The sequence below is a fragment of the Lipotes vexillifer genome, unplaced genomic scaffold (genome assembly GCF_000442215.2).
Source record: "Lipotes vexillifer unplaced genomic scaffold, Lipotes_vexillifer_v1.1 scaffold1106, whole genome shotgun sequence".
Lineage (NCBI taxonomy): Eukaryota > Metazoa > Chordata > Mammalia > Artiodactyla > Lipotidae > Lipotes > Lipotes vexillifer.
Genome location: NW_006776601.1, coordinates 992,465 through 1,013,417, shown reverse-complemented (window position 1 = coordinate 1,013,417; position 20,953 = coordinate 992,465). Strand labels below are relative to the sequence as shown.

Genomic DNA, 20,953 nt, shown 5'->3' with positions numbered 1-20,953 from the left:
AAAAAAAAAAAAAAAAAAAATATATATATATATAGTCAATATCATTAATCATTGGCCCCTGATATTCAGTAATGGTAATGATAAATGACCAATATTAAATAATCATAAATTAGCTAATCTTAATTTTATAAATAGATAATATAGAAAATGTTCTAAGATTACAGAAATAATCCTTATTAATTTTGATTATTCATAATTTTCCTTTAATTATGAGAAACAAAGTTGATAATGTGAAAATCTCTAGTGTCACTTTCATTATAAATATTATCTCTTCAAGTATATAATTTTTGCTAAGTACTATATAAAACACCTAAATAAATTATTTAGTATAGGTTTGGTTCTTTATTTTTAAATGATAGAAACTGAATTAGCTTAAAAAATATTGAACCTGAAAGACAAGTCCCCTGATGGTGAGAGAAAGAACATTGAATTTCTTCAAACTGATTTATAAATACAGTGTAATTCCAATCAGATGTCATTAGAATTTACTTTTTTAATTGAAGTATAGTTGATTTACATTATTATATTACTTTCAGGTGTACAACATAGTGATTAAGTATGTTTATAGATTATACTCCATTCAAAGTTATTGAAAGATAATGGCTCTGTGCTATACAATATATCCCTGTTGCTTATCTATTTTATACATAGCAGTTTGTATCTCTTAATCCCATACCCCTAACTTGCCCCTCTGCCCTTCCCGCTCCCATCTGGTAATCACTAGTTTATTCTCTATATCTGTGAATCTGTTTCTGTTTTGCTATACACACTCATTTGTATTATTTTTTAGATTCCAAATATAAGTGATATATATTTTTGTGTTTGTCTGAATAATTTCACTAAGTATAATATTCTCTAGGTCCATCCATGATGCTGAAAATGGCAGGATTTCATTCCTTTCTATGGCTGAATAATATTTCATTGTGCATATATGTATATATACCACATCATTTTTATCTGTTCATCTGTTCATGGGCACTTGGGTTGCTTCCATATCTTAGCTATTGTAAATAATGCTGCTATGAAGATTGGGGCACATGTATTTTTTTGAGTTAGTGTTTTCATTTTCTTAAGATATATACCCAGGAGTGGAATTGCTGGATCACATGGTTGTTCTATTTTTGGTTTTTTGAGAAACCTCCTTACTGTTTTCCATAGTGGCTACACCAATTTACATTCCCACCAACAATGTACAAGAGTTCCATTTTTTCCATATCCTCTCCAACATTTGTTATTTATGGACTTTTTTTTTAATAGCTTTTAAAAAATTTTATTTAATTATTTATTTATTTTTGGCTGCTTTGGGTCTTCATTGCTGCGTGCGGGCTTTCTCTAGTCGCGGTGAACTAGAGTCGCGGCTACTCTTGATTGCGTTGCATGGGCTTCTCATTGTGGTGACTTCTCTTGTTGCAGGGCACAGGCTCTAGGTGATGGACTTCAGTAGCTGTGGCTCATGGGCTCAGTAGTTGTGGCTTGTGGGCTCAGTAGTTGTGGCTCATTGGCTCTAGAGCCCAGGCTCAGTAGTTGTGGCACACGGGTTTAGTTGCTCTGCTGCATGTAGGATCTTCCTGGCCAGGGCTCGAACCCGCATCCCCTGCATTGGCAGGCAGATTCTTAACCACTGTGCCACCAGGGAAGCCCTTTTTATGGACTTTTTGATGACAGCCATTCTCACAGGTGTGAGGTGATATCTCACTGTGGTTTTGATTTGCATTTCTCTGATAATTAGCAATGTCGAGCATAATTAGCAATGTCATGTGCCTGTTGGCCATCTCTAAGTCTTCTTTGGAAAAATGTCTATTCATGTCTTCTACCCATTTTTTAATCACATTGTTTGTTTTTAAATATTGAGTTGTATGAGCTGTTTATATATTTTGAATATCAGCCTCTTGTCAGCCATATCATTTACAAATATTTTCTCCCATATTATAGGTTGTCTTTTCATTTTGTCAGTGGTTTCCTTAGCTGTTCAAAAGCTTTTAAATTTAATTAGGCCCCATTTGTTTATTTTTGCTTTGTTTCTTTTGCCTTAGGAGGCAGATCCAAAAAATATTGCTACAATTTATGTCAAGAGTGTTCTGCCTATGTTTTCTTCCAGGAGTTTTATGGTTTCAGGACTTATATTTAGGTCTTTAATCCATTTTGAGTTTATTTTTGTATATGCTGTGAGGAAATGTTCTAATCTCACTGTTCTACATGTAGCTCTCCAGTTTTCCCAGAACCACTTGTTGAAGAGACTGTCTTTTCTCCATTTTATATTTTTACCTTCTTTGCCATAGATTAATTGACCATAGGTACAAGGGTTTACTTCTGGAATCTCTGTTCTTTTTCATTGATGTATGTGTCTTGTTTTGTGACAGTACCATACTTTTTCATTACTGTAACATTGTAGTACAGTCTGAAGTCTTAGAGCATGATAACCTCCAGCTTTGTTCTTTTTTCTCAAGATTGCTTTGGCAATTTAGCATCTTTTGTGATTCTATATGAATTTTAGGATATTTGTTCTAGTTCTGTGAAAAATGTCTTGGGTATTTTGATAGGGATTGCATTAAATCTGTATATTGCTTTGGGTGTATAGACATTTTAACATAATTAATTTTTCCAATTCAAGAGCACAGGATATCAGTTTCTTTGTATCGTTCTCAGTTTCCTTTATCAATGTTTTAAATTTTTCAGAGTGTAGATATTTTATCTCCTTGATTGTTTATTTCTAGGTATTCTTTTTGATGAGATTTTAAATAGGATTGTGTTTTTACTTTCTCTTTCTGACAGTTCATTGTTAGTGTATAGAAAAGCAATAGATTTCTATATATTAATCTTGTATCCTGCAATTTTGTTAAATTTGTTTATTCTAACAGTTTTGGGGTGGAGACTCTAGGATTTTCTATATAAAGTATCATGTCATCTGCAAATGGTGACAGTTACTATTTCTTCCATTTCAATTTGAATTCATTTTAATTCTTTTTCTTGTCTGATTCCTGTGGCTAGGAATTCTAATACTGTGTTAAATAGAAATGGCAAGAGTGGGTATCCTTGTCTTATTCCTTAATTTAAAGGAAAGGCTTTCAGCTTCTCACTGTTGAGTATGATGTTAGCTGTGGGTTTGTTATAAAGAGCCTTTATTATGTTGAGGATAGATCAAAAGCTAAGCCAGAAAACAAGTCTCAACAAATTTAAGAGGATGGAAGTTATACTGAACATTTTTTCAAACCACGACAGTATGAAAGTAGAAATCAATTACAAAGAGAAAAATGGGAAAAGAACAAACATGGAGACTTAACAACGTGCTACCAAAATACCAATAGGTCAATGAGTAAATCAGAAAATACCTTGAGACAAATGAAAATGGTAACACCACACTCCAAAATCAGTGGAATACAACAAAAGCAGTTCTAAGAGGGAAGTTTTTAGTGATACAGGCTTTTATAAAGAAACAAGAAAAATCTCAAACAATCTAACCTATCACCTAAAGGAATTATAAAAAGAGAAAGAAACAAAGTCCAAAGTTAGTAGAAGGAAAGAAATAATAAAGGTCAGAGAGGAAATACATAAAATAGGGATTAAAAAATAATAGAAAAGATCAGTGAAACCAAGAGCTGTTTTTTGGTAAAGATAAACAAAATTGATAATCCTTTAGCCAGGATCACCAAGAAGAAAAGAGAGATGACCCAAATAAACAAAATAAGAAATTAGAGAGGAGAAATAACAACCAATACTGCAGAGACACAAAAAAATCATGAGAGAATACTACATACATAATAATAAGATAATAATACTACAGTTATATGCCAACAAATTGGACAACCTAGATGAAATAGACAAATTTCTAGAAACATACAACCTACCAGGACCGGATCAAGAAGAAACATAATTTGAACAGACCAATCACTAGGAGTGAAGTTGCATTTGTAATTAAAAAATAGAAACCTCGCAGAAAAAATGTCTAGGATTGGACAGCTTCATAGGAAAATTCTGACAAACATATAAAGAAGAACTTATACCTATCATTCCCAAACTATTGCAAAAAAATTGAAGAGGACAGAACACTCCAAAAATCATTCTACTAGTCTAGCACTACCCTGTTACCAAAAACCATAAAAAGACATTACAAAAAAAGAAAATTACAGGCCAATATCTCTGATGGATATACATGTAAAAATCCTCAACAAAATATTAGGAAACGGAATCCAGCAGTGTGCAAAAAAGATCATACACTATGATCAAATGGGATTTATTCCAGGAATGCAAGGATGGTTCAACATTTGCAAATCAATTGATGTGATACACAACATTAACAAAAGGAAAAATAAAAATCACATGATCATCTCAATAGATGCAGAAAAAAGAATTTGGCAAAATTCAACATCCTTTCATGAAAAAAACTCTCATCAAAGTGGGTATAGAGAAATTACTTACATTTTTAAAGAATTTACAAGCTGATTTTAAAATTCATAAGAAAAATGAAATGTTTAAGACTAGGCAAAACATTTTTTCAGAATGAATAACATTGTGATATTGGTACAGGGGAATATAAGAAGACCAATAGATCTAAACAGATATTTCAGAAATGGTTCAGGTGTTGGGAGAATTTTGTATATTTTGAGAAGATGTTTCAGGGTATGAGAAACTATTGAATAAATGGCTTTGGCCAATTAGTATCCATTTTGGAAAAAATATAAGACCTCTATCTTATACCATTCACAGAAGTAAATTCCAGATGGAGAAAATACACAGATATTCAAATAGCAACTCAGAGAGTTTTAGAAGAAACAATAAGAAACAGGTTGTTACTGTGGAGTAGGGACCTCCTTAGGAAAGCTTTAAGGAATATGCCATAAGATAAGAGACAGGCAACAAAGTGGGAGACAGTGTTTTCTAGATATATAGCAGGCAAATAATGACTATGCAAAATACATAAAGATCTTTTGCTAAATCCTCATCTTTCATAATAGGAAATCAATAGATAATGTCTAATTAATAAATCAAGAAATGGCATTATAAATATAATTAGAAATATGAAACTAAGTCTACTAGAAAAGATGATTTTAAGAGTTGAAGGTGTGGTTGCCTCTTACCTCTGAAAATAAGGGTTTGGCAGTGAGGAGGAACCAGCCTCATTAGTAATCACTAGGGAAATGCAGTATGCCCCTTGCCCCCCATTAGACTGGCAAAATATTAAAAATTGAAAATATTAATAATATCAGGTAATGGAAAAGGCATTGAAAAATGGGCATCTAGATACAGCAATCATGGGTATACATACCAGTGTGGGCAATTTGTTATCAACATTTAAAACATGTTGATAGATAGAAAATCCATTTCAGATATCTATCCTGTTTATATGACCAAAGGTCAAAATACTGAAAACAGCCTAAAGATCTATTAATAGAAAATTGAATAAATGAATGATAATGTATACATACTGTAGAAGGCAGTGATGATAAGGAAAGTTCTTCAAGCCACATTTTTAAAAGAAAAGATGCAGAACACTAAGTGTAGTATAAAACCACTTGAATAATGAATTTGTGTTTTTACTTATATATTCAAATACTCAAGGAAAAAAGCCTAAAAGGAAATGCATAAATCTGGGGAGGATACTAGTGATTAGAATTGCGGAAAATGGTCAAAGTTATTCTTATTTTACTTGTGTTGTTCAAATTTTTATGAAAGAATATAATGTGTGTTAATTATGTAATTAAAAATTAAAAGGAATGCAAAATAAATTAGTATTACAGGCAGAAGACTGTGTTTGAATTGTGGCTCCACTGCTTATTAGCATATAACCTTAAATAAATCACTTGACTTCCTGTTGATTAGTTTTTCCATCCGTAGCTTTTGTCACATACAAATTGTTGATTTGAATGTACTCAGCCTTTTCAGTCTTTTTATTTGACTCCTGCATTTTGTTTGTTACCCAGTAGATCTTTCCCTTCCTGAGGGAAAATATAATTCTGTTTTTTCTGTCAGTTTTAAGGCTTTCTATTTCATAATTCAATTTTAATCTATGTGTAATTTATTTTATGTTGGTTTGAAATAAGGGTATACTTTTCATTTTTACATATGAATAATTCATTTATTGAATAGTCAGTTCAGTTTCCACTGATTTATAATTTCCACTAATTCCATCTCACTTATATATCAAGTTCCCATATTTGGGTGGGTCTTTTTCTGGATTTTTTTCTCTGTTGCACTGATATATTTATCTATTATTCTACTAATAGCACACTTTATTAATTATAATAACTTTACAAAATATCTTGATATTTGGTAGGTCTCCCCTTCTCCCTCTCTCATCTTGGCTTTTTATGACCATTTATTCTACTATATGAATTTTAGGATTAGTTTATCAAGCTCTATGTAAATCCTTGTTGGGATTTTGTTTGAAACTTGAACATATTGATGAATTTAGAGAAGATATACATAGTTAAGACATGAGTGTTCCGTCTTTCCATCTTATAAACATGATATATTTACTTTGGCTTTCTTTTATGTTTTTTATATGGCTTCATAACTTGTTCACGAAAGTCATACATATTTTTTGTTACCTTAAATTTAAGTATCTTATAGATTTTATTGCTCCTATGAATTAGTTTTCTTAAAATCAGTTTCATAATTAATTGTTAGTGTATAATATATTGTTCATTTTTGTTATTTTATATTTGACTACATCACGGAATGTTTTGTTTTTAGTAGCTGTCTTTAGATTATCTGAAATATTTTGTATATAAAAGCATAGCAATTGTAGACAAATTTTGTTTCATATATATGTTGATGGAAAATTAACCAATAGTCAATTTTTGAAAGAGATGGAAAATATTATTCGAGCCAAATTGAAGATTATAACCTGGGAACAGCTTCTCAGAAAACTCTGAGAACTGTTCTACCCATTAGAGGTCAAAGCACAGTTATACAGGTTTTTGAGACAGAGGGCTATACACTTAATGATGTATAGTTTACACAATCCAGATCTGCAAGTACAAAGTGATGGGTCATTGTGACCCCTTACAAGATTAAGAAGTAATGTTATCTTTTAAGGAGTTTTTTAGTTGGTGCTAGGAGAATGTTGCTCTTTATCGCTGAGCAGGTATTTCTGCTGATGCGGGGGTGGGGAGGGTTGGTCAATGCGTAATGCAGGTGCACAAAGCACAGTAGAGGGGAGAGAGGAGGCCAAAGGGCAGGAAAAATTTTTGTGTTTAAATTTTCCTTGACTTGCTTTAAAATATATATATTATATATATATTTGTTTTGTTGGATAGGAACCCAGTGTAGTGCTGAATATAAATTGTTTTAATGGGAACTTTCTTTTGTTTCTAACTGCAAAGCAAATGCCTCCAAGGTTTCAACTTTAAGATGTTTGCTGCAGGCCTTTGATTGATGAAGTTAGAAAGTTTCCACCTCTTTCCAGTATTCCAAGGGCTTTACATTATGAATGGTGTGGAATTTTATTTAATGCTTTTCTATAGTATCAAGATGTGTTTTGTACCAGTCTCAGCCTATTGATAAAGATGGTATTGACAGTGATAGTAGAAATGCCTGGTGACACTCAATTGGGTGAGTCTTCACAAATGTTAACCCTTTTGAAGCCAGTGTTGTGGCTGGAACAGCCCTTGTGATTCTTACTATGATTGCAAGACGCACCTCAGCAACAACTATCTGAGAACTTTGAAAAACATGGTTTATTACTCATAGCTCCTGGAGAGTACATGGCATGCCTGGGGCCACACAGGGATGTCGTGGTCAGGGAGAGAGGGAGATAGGGAGGGGGAGACAGAGAGAGAGAGAGGGGCGGGGGAGAGAGGGAGAGAGTGGTGGGGAGAGAGAGAAGTGAGAGGGGGAGGGAGAGAGAGAGAGAGGGAGAGGGAGAGGGCGAGGGCGAGGGCGAGGGCGAGGGAGAGGGAGAGGGAGAGGGAGAGGGAGAGGGAGAGGGAGAGAGAACATGGACCTGGAGTTTTATTGAGATCGGGGTGGGATACCTATGGTTTCGCAGGTTCACTTTATTGGTGAATTTAAAACAAGAGGAGGAATTAAAGTGCAAGAAGGGAAATGCAAGCAGTCAGTCAAATGGCCAGTTTATCTAAGTCAACCAGAGCTTTCTTAAGAAAAAAAAAAAGGAAACTTCCTGGGTGGCTCATCCTGGCTCTTTATCTAGTAGTGTAGCTGGCAATGGGTTTATTTCAGATGGAGGTCTTTGCAATAGATGCCTCAGTAATCAAAAGCTTAGTGTCAGGCACTTACATTGCAATTTAAAAAGCTAACTGTCAGGTACTTACACTACAAAATGACTGTTCCTTAATTATTTGTTGAAATATGTAAATAGATTTTCTAATGTAAACATTTTTGCGTTTCTGGGATAAATTCAACCTGGAAGGGGAAAACTTTCATGGAGGCTTGTTGGTGCAGTGAAAGAAGGAACAAATCTGCTGAAACAAAATAGTATCATAAAATCAGAAAATAGAAGCCCCTGTCCCTGAGACACCATTTACTAAAGAAACTGCATATTAGCCTATCAAATACAAGAGGGTGCTCTTGGACTGAGAGGTGCCTGTATTGGGCATGTTACTGTGTACATCTCCTTGGTTTCTCTCAGCTTTGCTTATCTCTCAAACCCTTGGCTGCTTGCTTCATCTCAGTTTTGGCAGGGTTAATCAGCTTCATGCAGTACTACTTTTTGAAAATGACTGGCTATACCCAGAGTCTTTGGCTTCTCTCTTTAATTCTGGATTTAGATAATGTGCCATACTGTAAGGCATGAGATCTGGCTTCCCTAACTGATGCCAAAGGAGTCAAATGACACAGCCCTGGAGTGAAGGGGTGTTAATTTCCCATGGAGAAAACCTTGACCAATATTATTAGACAAGACACAAGAAATAAATTCTCCCTCCCTTCCTTCCTATGGTTGGGCTATTCTGAATCATTGTTTTTCCCTGTAAGCTGTTAGAGACATCCTGCAAGCCAAGTAAATACACCTGCTAGGTTATTGGCTATGTCTCTTCTGCTTCTCCCCAAGAAATAGTGGTTAGTATGATAATGAATCATCTTTTACTTCTTTGCTTTACTTCACTTTTCCTTTATTATTGCAGCCCTGAGATTATACTTCTTAGTGAAACATTAGCACTTAGGCCTTGCCTCAGTCTATTTTCTACAGAACCCCACTTAAGATAATAGTATCAGAATTGTTCTAGATCAGGGATAGGAAACTGTAGCCCATGGGACAAATCTAGTGTACTGCCTGTTTTTGAAAAATGATTTCTTGGAACACAGCCATGTTCATGAATTAACATGTTTTTCTGTGGTTGTTTTCTTACTACGAAAGCAAAGCTGAACAGTTGTGACAGAACTATATGCCTGCAAAGCCTAACATATTTGCTCTCTATCCCTGCATAAGACTGTTCTAGACTGTAGACCTTCAGGATGGGATTTTAGAGTTGGGTTACCTCCTATCTAAAATCAAAGGACCCAGTGAAGTTGTCAAGTGAAGTATTAAACCCTATGTGGTGACATCAAAATTACTCAAACATTCTCCTTTGATTAATTAGGATGAGGGGCTAATGGAAAGGCAAGCCAATAGGAGATCGAATATTGTGGTGCTTAATTCATAAAGGGCAATGATAATCATAATGATGATGGAATAAAATAGCTTGCTTTGATGCCACTTGTATTATTTTCTATTCCAATTTAAATTATGACAAATTTGGTAGTTTGAAACAACACAAATGTATTGTCTTACAGTTCTGTAGGCCAGAAGTCCAACACAGGTCTCACTGGGATAAAATCAAAATACTACAGGGTTGCATTACTTTCTGATAGCTCTAGAGGAGAACTTTTCTTGCCTTTTTCAGATTTTATAGGCTTTACACATTTCTAAGCTTGTAGCCACCTTCCTCCATCTATAAAGACAATAATTTAGCATCTCTTTGACTTCCTTCCATCATCAAACCTCTTTCTAACCACAGCTGGGAAAGGTTCATCACTCTTAAGGACTTGTATGTTCAGATTGGGCCCACTTGGATAATCCAGGATACTCTCTCCATCTCAACAAACCTTAATTACATCTAAAAAGTCTTTTTTTGTCATATCAGGTAATATATTTATGGGTTCTGAGGATTAAGGCATAGACAGTTTTGGAGGGAGCATTATTTCACCTACCAAAACACAGAGACTGTGTGAAAATAAAATGATCAACTTAGAACAGTTCATTACTGATTTAAGGCATTCCAGAGGCCCTCTAAAGCAACTTTAAAGGAACTCTTTAACTTCTGCAGCTCTAGGGCAGACTGTGCTAAAAATAGGCCCAGGATCTTTTTATAAGAAGACTAAACACATAGTTTGAAAGGTCTTATTTGTTAAAGTCAAAGCCCTGATAGGAAAGAGTATGACCCTGACACCTGGTATAGCTTTCTAGGGCTGCCATAACAATGTTGTATAAACTGGGTAGCTTAAAACAACAGAAATTTACTAATTCACAGTTTGCGCGCCAGAAGTCTTGGTTGGGCCATTCTCTCTCTGAAGGCTCTGGAAGAGAATCCTTCTTTGCCTTTTCCAGCTTCTGGTGCCTCCTAATGTTCCTTGATTTTTGGCAGGGTAACTCCAATCTCTTTCTCTGTCTTTACATGGCCTTCTCCTCTGTGTCTCTGTATCCTCTCTTCTTCTTTTATAAGGACACCAGTCATTTGATTTTAGGGCCCACCCTAAATTAAGGATGATTTTGTTGCAAAATTCTTAACTAATTACGTCTTCAAAGACCCTATTTCCAAGTAAGGACGCTTTCTGAGGTCTTCCAACTCTCATCTGGTGAGCAGAAGTGGCAAGTAGCTATATAGCTCATAAGATTCATATGTCAGAGACTCATGTGTCCTAAGGCTTTATCCCATAAATATCTAGGACCTGGCCCTATATGTGATGATTTTGAAGGTCTAATGGTCTGGGGATGGAGGGGCATCTCCTCTAAGGTAAAATGTAAGCTTTTGTATTTCTCCTTATTAAGAAAGTGTCATGTCACTTGGTGGGCACTTTTGGATTTAGATAATAGTATATAAAGCCCTAGAAATTACTGTTCCAAATCAGTTTTTTAGGCTATCCAAAATTCTGCCACTTTTGAGTAGAGCCTAGAGAAAAAAAGGTCTCTTCCCTAAGTCCAAGTGCAGCCTACCCTACCATTTGGTATCTATGATCTGCTAGAGCTTAATGTATTTGGTAGTTAAGAACACTCTATTGGAAAGCCCCATAAGAGAGGAGCAACAGCTGCTCTCCATTTTCAAAGTAACTTCTGGTATACTAATAGGCCCTTGTGGAGACTGAACACCTAACGATGGGACATCAAGTGACTGTGACTTGACCTGTCCAGCATGAGTTGGATGTCATCATATTCATTGATTCCTAGGATTGGGTGAGGGATGTGACAGTCCATTTTACAATGGAAGAGGTATATTTGGGAAATCAGCCTTGAACTGTCCAAAAGGCCTAAGTGAATTGGATAAATGGGGAACCAAGAATTCCTATGTTGCAACAATGCCTTTCTCTCAACCCACATATGTGGTCTTACGGAGTAGGAGGGGAATATCTAAAACCAACTAATGGAGTAGGACAGAATTCAGGCCTGGTTCATAGACAGGGTCAGATGATTGGTTGGTACTATCTGGGCAAGGAGTACTGCTCAATTATGTCTCCACTTAGGGGGTGACATGGAGTGACCTGATGAAGAAAAATTCTTACAGTGCATAGATCCCCACACAGTATACTTGATTGTGCATTTCGTATTGAGAATGAAACACAATAATAAAAAAATCTAGAAACAAAAATTTCTTTCCATTCGGTGGGAATGTACATTGATGCAGCCACTATGGAAGGCATAGTGGTTTTCCACTATGAAGGCACCTCAAAAAATTAAAAATAAATTGATCTTGTAATTCCACTCCTGAATATTTATCCAAAGAAAGCATAGACACTAATTAGAAAGGATATGTGCATCTCTATGTTTATTGCAGCATTATTTACAATAGGCAAGGTTTGGAAGCAACCTAAGTGCCCATTAATAGATGAAAGGATTAAGATGTGGTATACACACACACACACACACACACACGCACACACACATACACACAGAGGAATATTTCTCAGTCATGGAAAGAATGAAATCTTGTCATTTTCAACAACATGGGTAGACCTAGAGTGTATCATGCTAAGTAAAATAAGTCAGACAGAGAAAGACAAATACTGTTGTGAATCACTTATATGTGGAATCTAAAATACAAAACAAATGAACAAATATAACAAAACAGAAACAGAGTTACAAATACAGAGAACAAACAAGTGGTTGCAAGAGAGGAGAGTTTGGCATGAGGAAAGAAATAGGTGGGGGAAATTAAGATTAACAAACCTCCAGTTGCAAAATAAATGAGTCATGTGAGGAATACAGTCAATAACTATGACTCATTGTGGTGATCATTTTGAAATGTATAGAAATACCAAATCACTATGTTGTGTAATAGGAACTAACAAAATGTGGTAGGTCAATTATACTTCAAAATAACAAAAAACTCGTAGAAAAAATGATCAAATTTATGGTTACCAGAGACAGGGAGTGGAAGGAGGGGGAATTGGATGAAGGCTGTCAAAAGGTAGAACCATCCAGTTATAAGATAAATAAGTACTAGGGATGTAATGTACAACATAATAAATATAATTAACACTGTTGTATGTTATATATGAAAGTTGTTAAAAAAGCAAAACCTAAGAGGTCTCATCAAAAGAAATAAATTTTTCTATTTTATTTTGTATCTGTATGAGATGATGGATGTTCACTAAACTTATTTGATGAACATTTCATGATGTATCTAAGTCAAGCCATTATGCGGTACACCTGAAACTTATACAGTGCTGTATGTCAATTATGTCTCAAAATTGGAAGAAAAAAATTAAATGTCATTACTAAAGAAAGACACAGCTGTAATTTGTGTACTTTTCTATATATTTCAATAAAAATATTAAAAAATTAAACACCTATTCCTGATAAAATAAATTTATAAAATATTGAATTCATACTTCTTTAATGATATATTTTATATATATGTATGTATAATATATATAATAATAATATTATATATATATATAAAATCTGGGATTTTATTTAATAGGGAAACACCAAGAGACATTGCCACTAAAGTTAGGAAGAAAGCAAGGATGCTCATCCTCTCCACTATTTTTAACACTATAGGATGTTTTAGTAATGCCGTTAGACAAGTACAAGCAATTAGAGGTATAAAAATTGGAAAGGAAGAAGTAAAATAGTCTCTCTTTTAGATTATATGATAATATAACCTGGAATGCCTAAGAAAATCAACATTAAAATTAATACAAAGAATAATTTAGAAGGTAGCATACTAAAATCCAACTATATAAACAATACCCTCTTAGAAAACATAATAAAGAGAAGATCCTGTACAAAATAGCAACAAAAGTTTTAAAAATAATTTGCTATAAAATTAACAAGAAAATCTATATGTGGAAAACTCAAAATTCCTGAAAACTTGAGCAAGTGAAAGGTATCTTTTGCTCCTGGGTAAGATGACTCATTTTTTCTTCTATTTGTTGGGCTTTATTCTCTTTTTCTTGACATTCTACTGTTAAATGCTTATATTTATTAAAATTTTATACTTTTCTCCTTTTAATATGTACAGGCACGCCTCGATTTATTGTGCTTCACTTAATTGCACTTCACAGATATTGCATTTTTTTTCAAATTGAAGATTTGTGGCAACCATGAGTCAAGCAAGTCTATTGGCACCATTTTCCCAACAGCATTTGCTCACTTTATGTCTCTGTGTCACATTTTGGTAATTCTCACAGTATTTCAAACTTTTTCGTTATTATATTTCTTAAGGTGGTCTGTCATCAGTGATTATTTTTAATTGAAATATAGTTATTAATTTCAGCTGTACAACATAGTGATTTGATACTTTTATAGATTATGCACCATACAAAGTTACTATGATATTTTTGACTATGTTCCCTGTGCTGTACATCACATGCCTGTGACTTATTTTAAAACTGGTAGTTTGTGCCTCTTAATCCCCTTCACCTATTTTGCAACCCTTCCCTCTGGCAACCACTAGTTTGTTCTCTGTTGTGAGCCTGTTTCTGTTTTGTTGTATTTGTTTGTTTTGTTTTTTAGATTCCACATATATAAGTAAAAACATATACTATTTGTCTTTCTTAGTCTGACTTATTTCACTTAGCATACTACCCTCCAGGTCCATTCATGCTGTCACAAATGGCATTATTTCATTCCTTTATATGGCTGAGAAATATTGCAGTGTGTGTGTGTGTGTATGTGCACCACATCTTTATCCATTCATCTGTTTATGGACATTTAAGTTGCTTCATATCTTGGCTATTGTATATAATGCTACAGTGAACATTGGGGTGCATATATGTTTTTTTTTTCATATATGTTTTTGAATTAGTGTTTTCCTTTTCTTTAAATAAATACCCAGGAGTGGAATTGCTGGATCATATGGTAGTTCAATTTTTAATTTTTTTGAGGAACCTCCATACTGCTTTCCATAGCGGCTGCACCAGTTTATGTTCTCCCCAACAATGCATAAGTGTTCCCTTTTCTCCACATCCTTGCCAACACTTGTTAATTATTTGTTGTCTTTTTGATGATAGCCATTTTGACAGGTGTGAGGTGATATCTCATTGTGGTTGTGATTTGCATTTTCCTGTTGATTAATGATGTTGAGCATCTTTTCATGTGCCTGTTGGACATCTGTATAGCTTCTTTGGAAAAATGCCATTTTTTAATCAGATAGTTTGTTTTTTTGATATTGAACTGTATGAGTTCTTTATATATTTTGAATGTCACTCACATCATTTGCAAATATTTTCTCCTATTCCATACTTGTCTTTTAATTTTGTTGATGCTTTCCTTCACTGTGCAAAAGATTTTTAGTTTGATGTGGTCCCGTTTGCTTATTTTTGCTTTTGTTGTCCTTGCCTGAGGAGACAGATCCAAAAAAATATTGCTAAGACTGATTTCAAAGAACATACTGCCTATGTTTTCTTCTAGGAGTTTTGTTGTTTCAGGTCTTACATTTAAGTCTTTTGTACATTTATTTATTTATTTTTTAATGGTATGCCCATTGCTATGGCTTTTTAAAAAAATATTTATTTATTGGGCTGCATCAGGTCTTTGTTGTGGCACATGGGATCTTCATTGTGGCATGTGGGATCTTTCGTTGCAGTGCTCATTGTGGTGCACGGGCTCTTCGTTGCAGCACATGGGCTTCTCTCTAGTAGTGGCATGAGGGTTTTCTTTCTCTAGTTGTGGCATGCAGGCTCCAGGGTGAGTGGGCTCTGTAGTTGTGGTGCACGGGTTCCAGAGCATGTGGTGCACGGGTTCCAGAGCATGTAGTTTGCAGCGTGCAGGCTCTCTCCTTGAGGTGCATGAGCTCAGTAGTTGTGGCGTGCGGGCTTAGTTGCCCCGCAGCATGTGGGATCTTAGTTCCCCGACCAGAGATCAGACCCCCGTCCCCTGCGTTGGAAGGCAGATTCTTTACCACTGGACCACCAGGGAAGTCCTCTTTTGTCCATTTAGAGTTTATTTTTTTATATGTTGTGAGAAAATAGTCTAGTTTCATTCTTTTACATGTAGCTGTCCAGTTTTCCCAAAACCACTTATGTGAAGAAACTGTCTTTTTCCCATTGTATATTGTTGCTTCCTTTGTTGTTGATTAATTGACCATATGTGTGTGAGTTTATTTCTAGGCTCTCTATTCTGTTCCATTGACCTATGTGTCTGTTTTTGTGCAGGGTTATACTGTTTTGATTACTTTAGCTTTATAGTATATTTGGAAGTCAGGGAGTTTGTGTGATACCTCCAGCTTTGTTCTCCTTTCTCAAGATGGCTTTGATTATTCAGGGTCTTTTATGGTTCATTGAAATTTTAGGATTATTTGTTCTAGTTCTGTGAAAAATGCCATCAGTATTTTGATAGGGATTTCATTGAATATGTAGATTGCTTTGGGTGGATAGACTTTTGGCTCACGGGCCCAGCCGCTCCATGGCACGTGGGATCCTCCTGGACCGGGGCACGAACCCGCATCCCCTGCATTGGCAGGTGGACTCTCAACCACTGCGCCACCAGGGAAGCCCCTAGACTTTTTAACACTATTAATTCTTCCAATCCATGAACATAGAATATCTGTATTTATGTTGTCTTCAATTTCTTTCATCAGTGTCATATAGGTTTCAGAGTGTAGGTCTTTCACCTCCTTGGTTAACTTTATTCCTAAGTATTTTATATTTTTTGATGCAATTTTAAGTGGGATTGCTTTCTCTTTCTGATAGTTCATTTTTAATGTAAAGAAATTAAGATTTATGTATATTAATTTTGTATCCTGCATCTTTACTGAATTTATTTATTAGTTCTAATAGTCTTTAGGGATTTTTATGTAAAGTATCATGTCATCTGCAAATAGTGACAGTTTTACTTCTTTCTTTCTAATTTAGATGACTTTCATTTCTTTTTCTTGTCTCATTCCTGGGGCTAGGACTTCCAATACTATGTTGAATAAGAGTGGACATTCTTGTCTTGTTCCTGAACTTAAAGGAAAAGCTTTTAGCTTGTCACCATTGAGTATGATGTTAGCTGTGGTTTTGTCACAAATGGCTTTTATTATATTGAGATATATTTCCTCTATACCAACTTTGATAAGGATTTTTATCATGAATAGTTGTTGAATTTTGTCAAATGCTTTTTCTGCACCGATTGTAATGATCATGTGATTTTATCCTTCCTTTAGTTAATATGGTGTATCACACTGATTGATTTGCCGATACTGAAGCAAACTTGCACCCTTGGGTTAAATTCCATTTGATCATGGTGTATGATCCTTTTTTTATATTGTTGAATTTTGTTTGCTAATATTTTGTTGAGGATCTTTGCATCTATATTTTTCAGATTTATTGACATGTAATTTCCTTTTGTTGTAGTGTCTTTGCCTGGCTTTGGTATCAGTGTAATGCTGGATTCAAAGAATGAGTTTGGAAGTGTTCCCTTCTCTTCAGTTTTTTAAAAGAGTTTGAAAAGGATAGATACTAAATCTTCTTTCAGTGTTTGGTAGAATTCCAGTGTGAAGCTATGTGATACTGGACTTTTGTTTGTTGGGAGTTTTGTTTTTTTTTTAATTACTGATTCAATTTCATTACTGGTAATTGGTCTGTTCATACTTTCTATTTTTTCCTGGGATATTGTACATTTATGAGTTTGTCCATTTCTTCTAGATTGTTCAAGTTGCTGTCATGTAAATGTTTGTAGTATTCTTCAATTATTTTATTCCTGTGATATCTTGTATAACTTCATGTTCATTTTTGATTGTATTTAATTGGACCTTCTCTCTTTTTTCTTGATGAGTCTGGCTAAAGTTGCATCAATTTTCTTTATCTTAAAAAAATAACATCTTAGTTTCATTGATCTTTTTCTCCATTTTTTGGTCTCTATTTTATTTATTTCTCCCCTGATCTTTATTATTTCCTTCCTTCTACTAACTCTGGGTTTTTTCTTTTTGTAATTCCTTTAGGTTTCAAGTCAGGTTTTTTGAGATTTTTAAAATTTCTTGAGATAGGCCTGTATTGCTACAAACTTCCCCCTAAGAACTGCATTTGCTGCATCCCATAGATTTTGAAAAGTTGTGTTTCAATTTTCATTCATCTCAAGACATTTAAAAAATTTTTTCTCTTTGATTTCTTCATTGACCCATTTTTTTTTTAGCAGCCCATTGTTTAGCCTTCATGTGTTTGTGTCTTTTCCACCTCTCATTCTGTAATTGATATCTAGTTTCATACCATTGTGGTCAGAAAAGATACTTTATATGATTTTACTCTTTAAATTACTGAGATTAGTTTTGTGGCCTACCATGTGTTCTATCCTGGAGAATGTTCCATGTGCACTTGAAGAGGATGTGTATTCTATAGTTTTTGGATGGAATACTCTGTAGATATCTATTAAGTCCAACTGCTCAAAGTATCATTGAAGGCCAACTTTTTCTTATTGATTTTCTGTCTGGATGATTTATTCATTGATGTATGTGGGGTATTAAATCCCCTACTAATACTGTGTTACTGTCAATTTCTCCTTTTATGTCTGTTAATATTTGGTTTATATATTTAGTTGCTCCTATGTTAGGTGCATATATGTTATAAATATTAGTTCCTCTTTTTGGATTGACCCCCCCCTTAACATTATGTAATGCCCTTCTTTGCCTTTTGTTACAATCTTTGTTTTAAAGTCTATTTTGTCTGATATGAGTTATATTACCCCTGCTTTCTTTTCATTTCCATTTCCATGGAATATCTTTTCCCATACTTTCACTTTCAGTCTATGTGTGTCTTTAGCTCAGAAGTGAGTCTCTTATAGGCAGCATATAGATGTCTTGTTTTTTTTATCCATTAAGCAACCCTGTGTCTTTTGATTGGGGCATTCAGTTCATTTACACTTAAAGTGATTATTGATAGGCATGTCATTTTTGCCATTTTGTTTTATGTTTTCTGGTTGTTTTTGTAGTTCTTCTCTATTCTTTTCTTCTTCTTTTAGTCTCTTCCCTGTGGTTTGATGATTTTTTTTGGGTGTTATGTTTGGGTTTCTTTCTCTTTGTATTTGTGTATCTATTCTAGGTTTTTGGTTTTTGGTTACTATGCAATAAATAGGTAGGTAGGTAGATAGATATTTGTTTTAAACTGATAGTCATTTAAATTCAAACACATTCTTAAAGTTCTACAGTTTTTATAATCCCATCACCATGTTTTATGTTTTTGACATTATATTTTACATCTTTTTGTGTATCCTTTAATTACTCATTATAATTAGAATTGATTTTACAACTTTTGTCATCTAACCTCCATACCAGCTTTTTAAGCAGTTGATCCACTGCCTTTACTATTATATTTGCTTCTACCAATGAGATTTATTTTCTTCATGTATTTTCTCATTTCTTGTTATGGCCTTTTCTTTTTTGCTTAAAGAAGACCCTTTAACATTTCTTGTGTGGCCTGCTTAGCGGCGATGAACTCTTTTACTTTTTGCTCATCTTGGGAACCCTTTATATCGCCTTCAATTCTGAATGCCTAACCTTGTTGTGTAGAGTATCCTTGGTTTAGGTTTTTCCCTTTAAGCACTTTAAATATATCATGCTGCTGTCTTCTGGCCTACAGTTTCTGCTGAAAAATCAATGAGAGCCTTATGGGGGTTCCCTTTTGTTTGATTCTTTGTTTTTCTCTTGCTACCTTTAGAATTCTCTCTCTTTAACTCTGGCTGTTTTTCTTATGATGTGTCTTGGTGTTGACTCTTTGGGTTCATCTTTTTAGGACTGTCTCTGATTCCTGGACCTGGATATCTATTTCATTCCCCAGGGTAGAGAATATGTCAGCCCTTATTTCATCAAATATATTTTCTGCCCCTTTTCCTCTCTTTTCTCCTCCTGGGACTAAATCCTATAATATGAATATTATGACACTCAGTGTTGTCTCAGAGGTCCCTTAAACTATCCTCATTTTAAAACCTTTTTCTTTTTACTGTTCTGATTGGGTGATTTCCACTATTCTGTTTTCCAACTCATTTATTAATTCTTCTTTACCACTTAATCTGCTTTTTATTCTCTCTGGTATATTTTTCATTTCAGTTATTGTATTCTTCAGCTCTGATTGGTTCTTTTTTAATATTTTCTAATTTTTTATTGAAGTTCTCACTGTGATCCTCTATTCTTCTGAATTTTGTGAGCATTTTTATGACATTGCTTTGAAATCTTTATCATGTAAATTACTTATCTTCATTTCATTAGGAGTTCTATCTTGTTATTTCATTTGGAACATATTCCTCTGTCTTCTTAATTTGTTTCACTTTCAGTGTTTGTCTTTATTAATTAGGCAAAACATTTGCCTCACCTGGTGTGGAAAGTGTGTCATTGTATAGGAGTGTCCCTTTGCAGACTGTGTGTGCTTAGTGGCTTTGGTGGGAGGGCTGGAGCTGAAGTGAGCATTGGCTGGGGCCTCTGAGTTTGTAATATCCCCTTTGTCTTTTGGGTGACCTGCTGGGGGTGTGGGTCCTGACTAGATCACTTCTTTCACCCTTGTACCTGTCTCTGTGTGATTTTAAAAAAAAATATCCTTAATTGTAAAAAAGCTGTACAGCCAGTCTTCAGGTTGTTCTGAGAGAGAGTTATTTTATATATATGTTGTAGTTTTGGTGTGTGCACAGGAGGAGGTGAGCTCAGGGTCTTCCTTCTCTTCCTTCTTGATCCCACCTCTACCCAGTGATCTTTGATATTACTCTTGAAAAAATATGAGTCACTGAAGGCTCAGATGATGGTTAGCATTTTTTAGTTATAAAGTACTTTTAATTAAGTTAAGTGCATTGCTTTTTTAGACATAGTGCTATTGTACACTTAATAGATTGCAGTATAGAAGTCTACATGCACTGAGAAACCAAAAAAAACTTTTATAACTCACTTTATTTTGATATTACATTCTGTTGAGGTGGTCTAGAACTGAGCCCACAATATCTTCAAGGTATGCCTGTATTTATAAAACCACATATTTCCCTCTTGATGAGGATCATCTGTATCCCACAAGGTTCAATATGAGGCATTTTTGTTCTGTTCTGTTTCATACTTTTCATTATGATTTCTTGTTTGGCCATAATTACTTAAATGCATATTTTTTAGTTTCCAAAATATTTTTGTCAATGAGTTCTAATTTTATTTCATGTTTGTTAGAGAATATATAGTATCTTTGATTTTGATTATTTGGTATTTACTAACTAATTTAACAGATATTTTTGCAGATACCTATTTTCTTCAGAAACTTTTCCAGGTCCTGATAATATGTAGTGAAGAAATCACCTACTTCTTTGCCTATATATATATATATATATATATATATATATATATATATATACACA

At 34.3% G+C, this 20,953-nt stretch overlaps 1 protein-coding gene across 1 annotated transcript in view; it reads left to right on the top strand.

Annotated features, from left to right (window-relative positions):
• Positions 1–20,953, top strand: part of STXBP5L (syntaxin binding protein 5L) — a 401,935-nt gene that overhangs the window by 134,050 nt on the left and 246,932 nt on the right. The window lies entirely within an intron of this gene.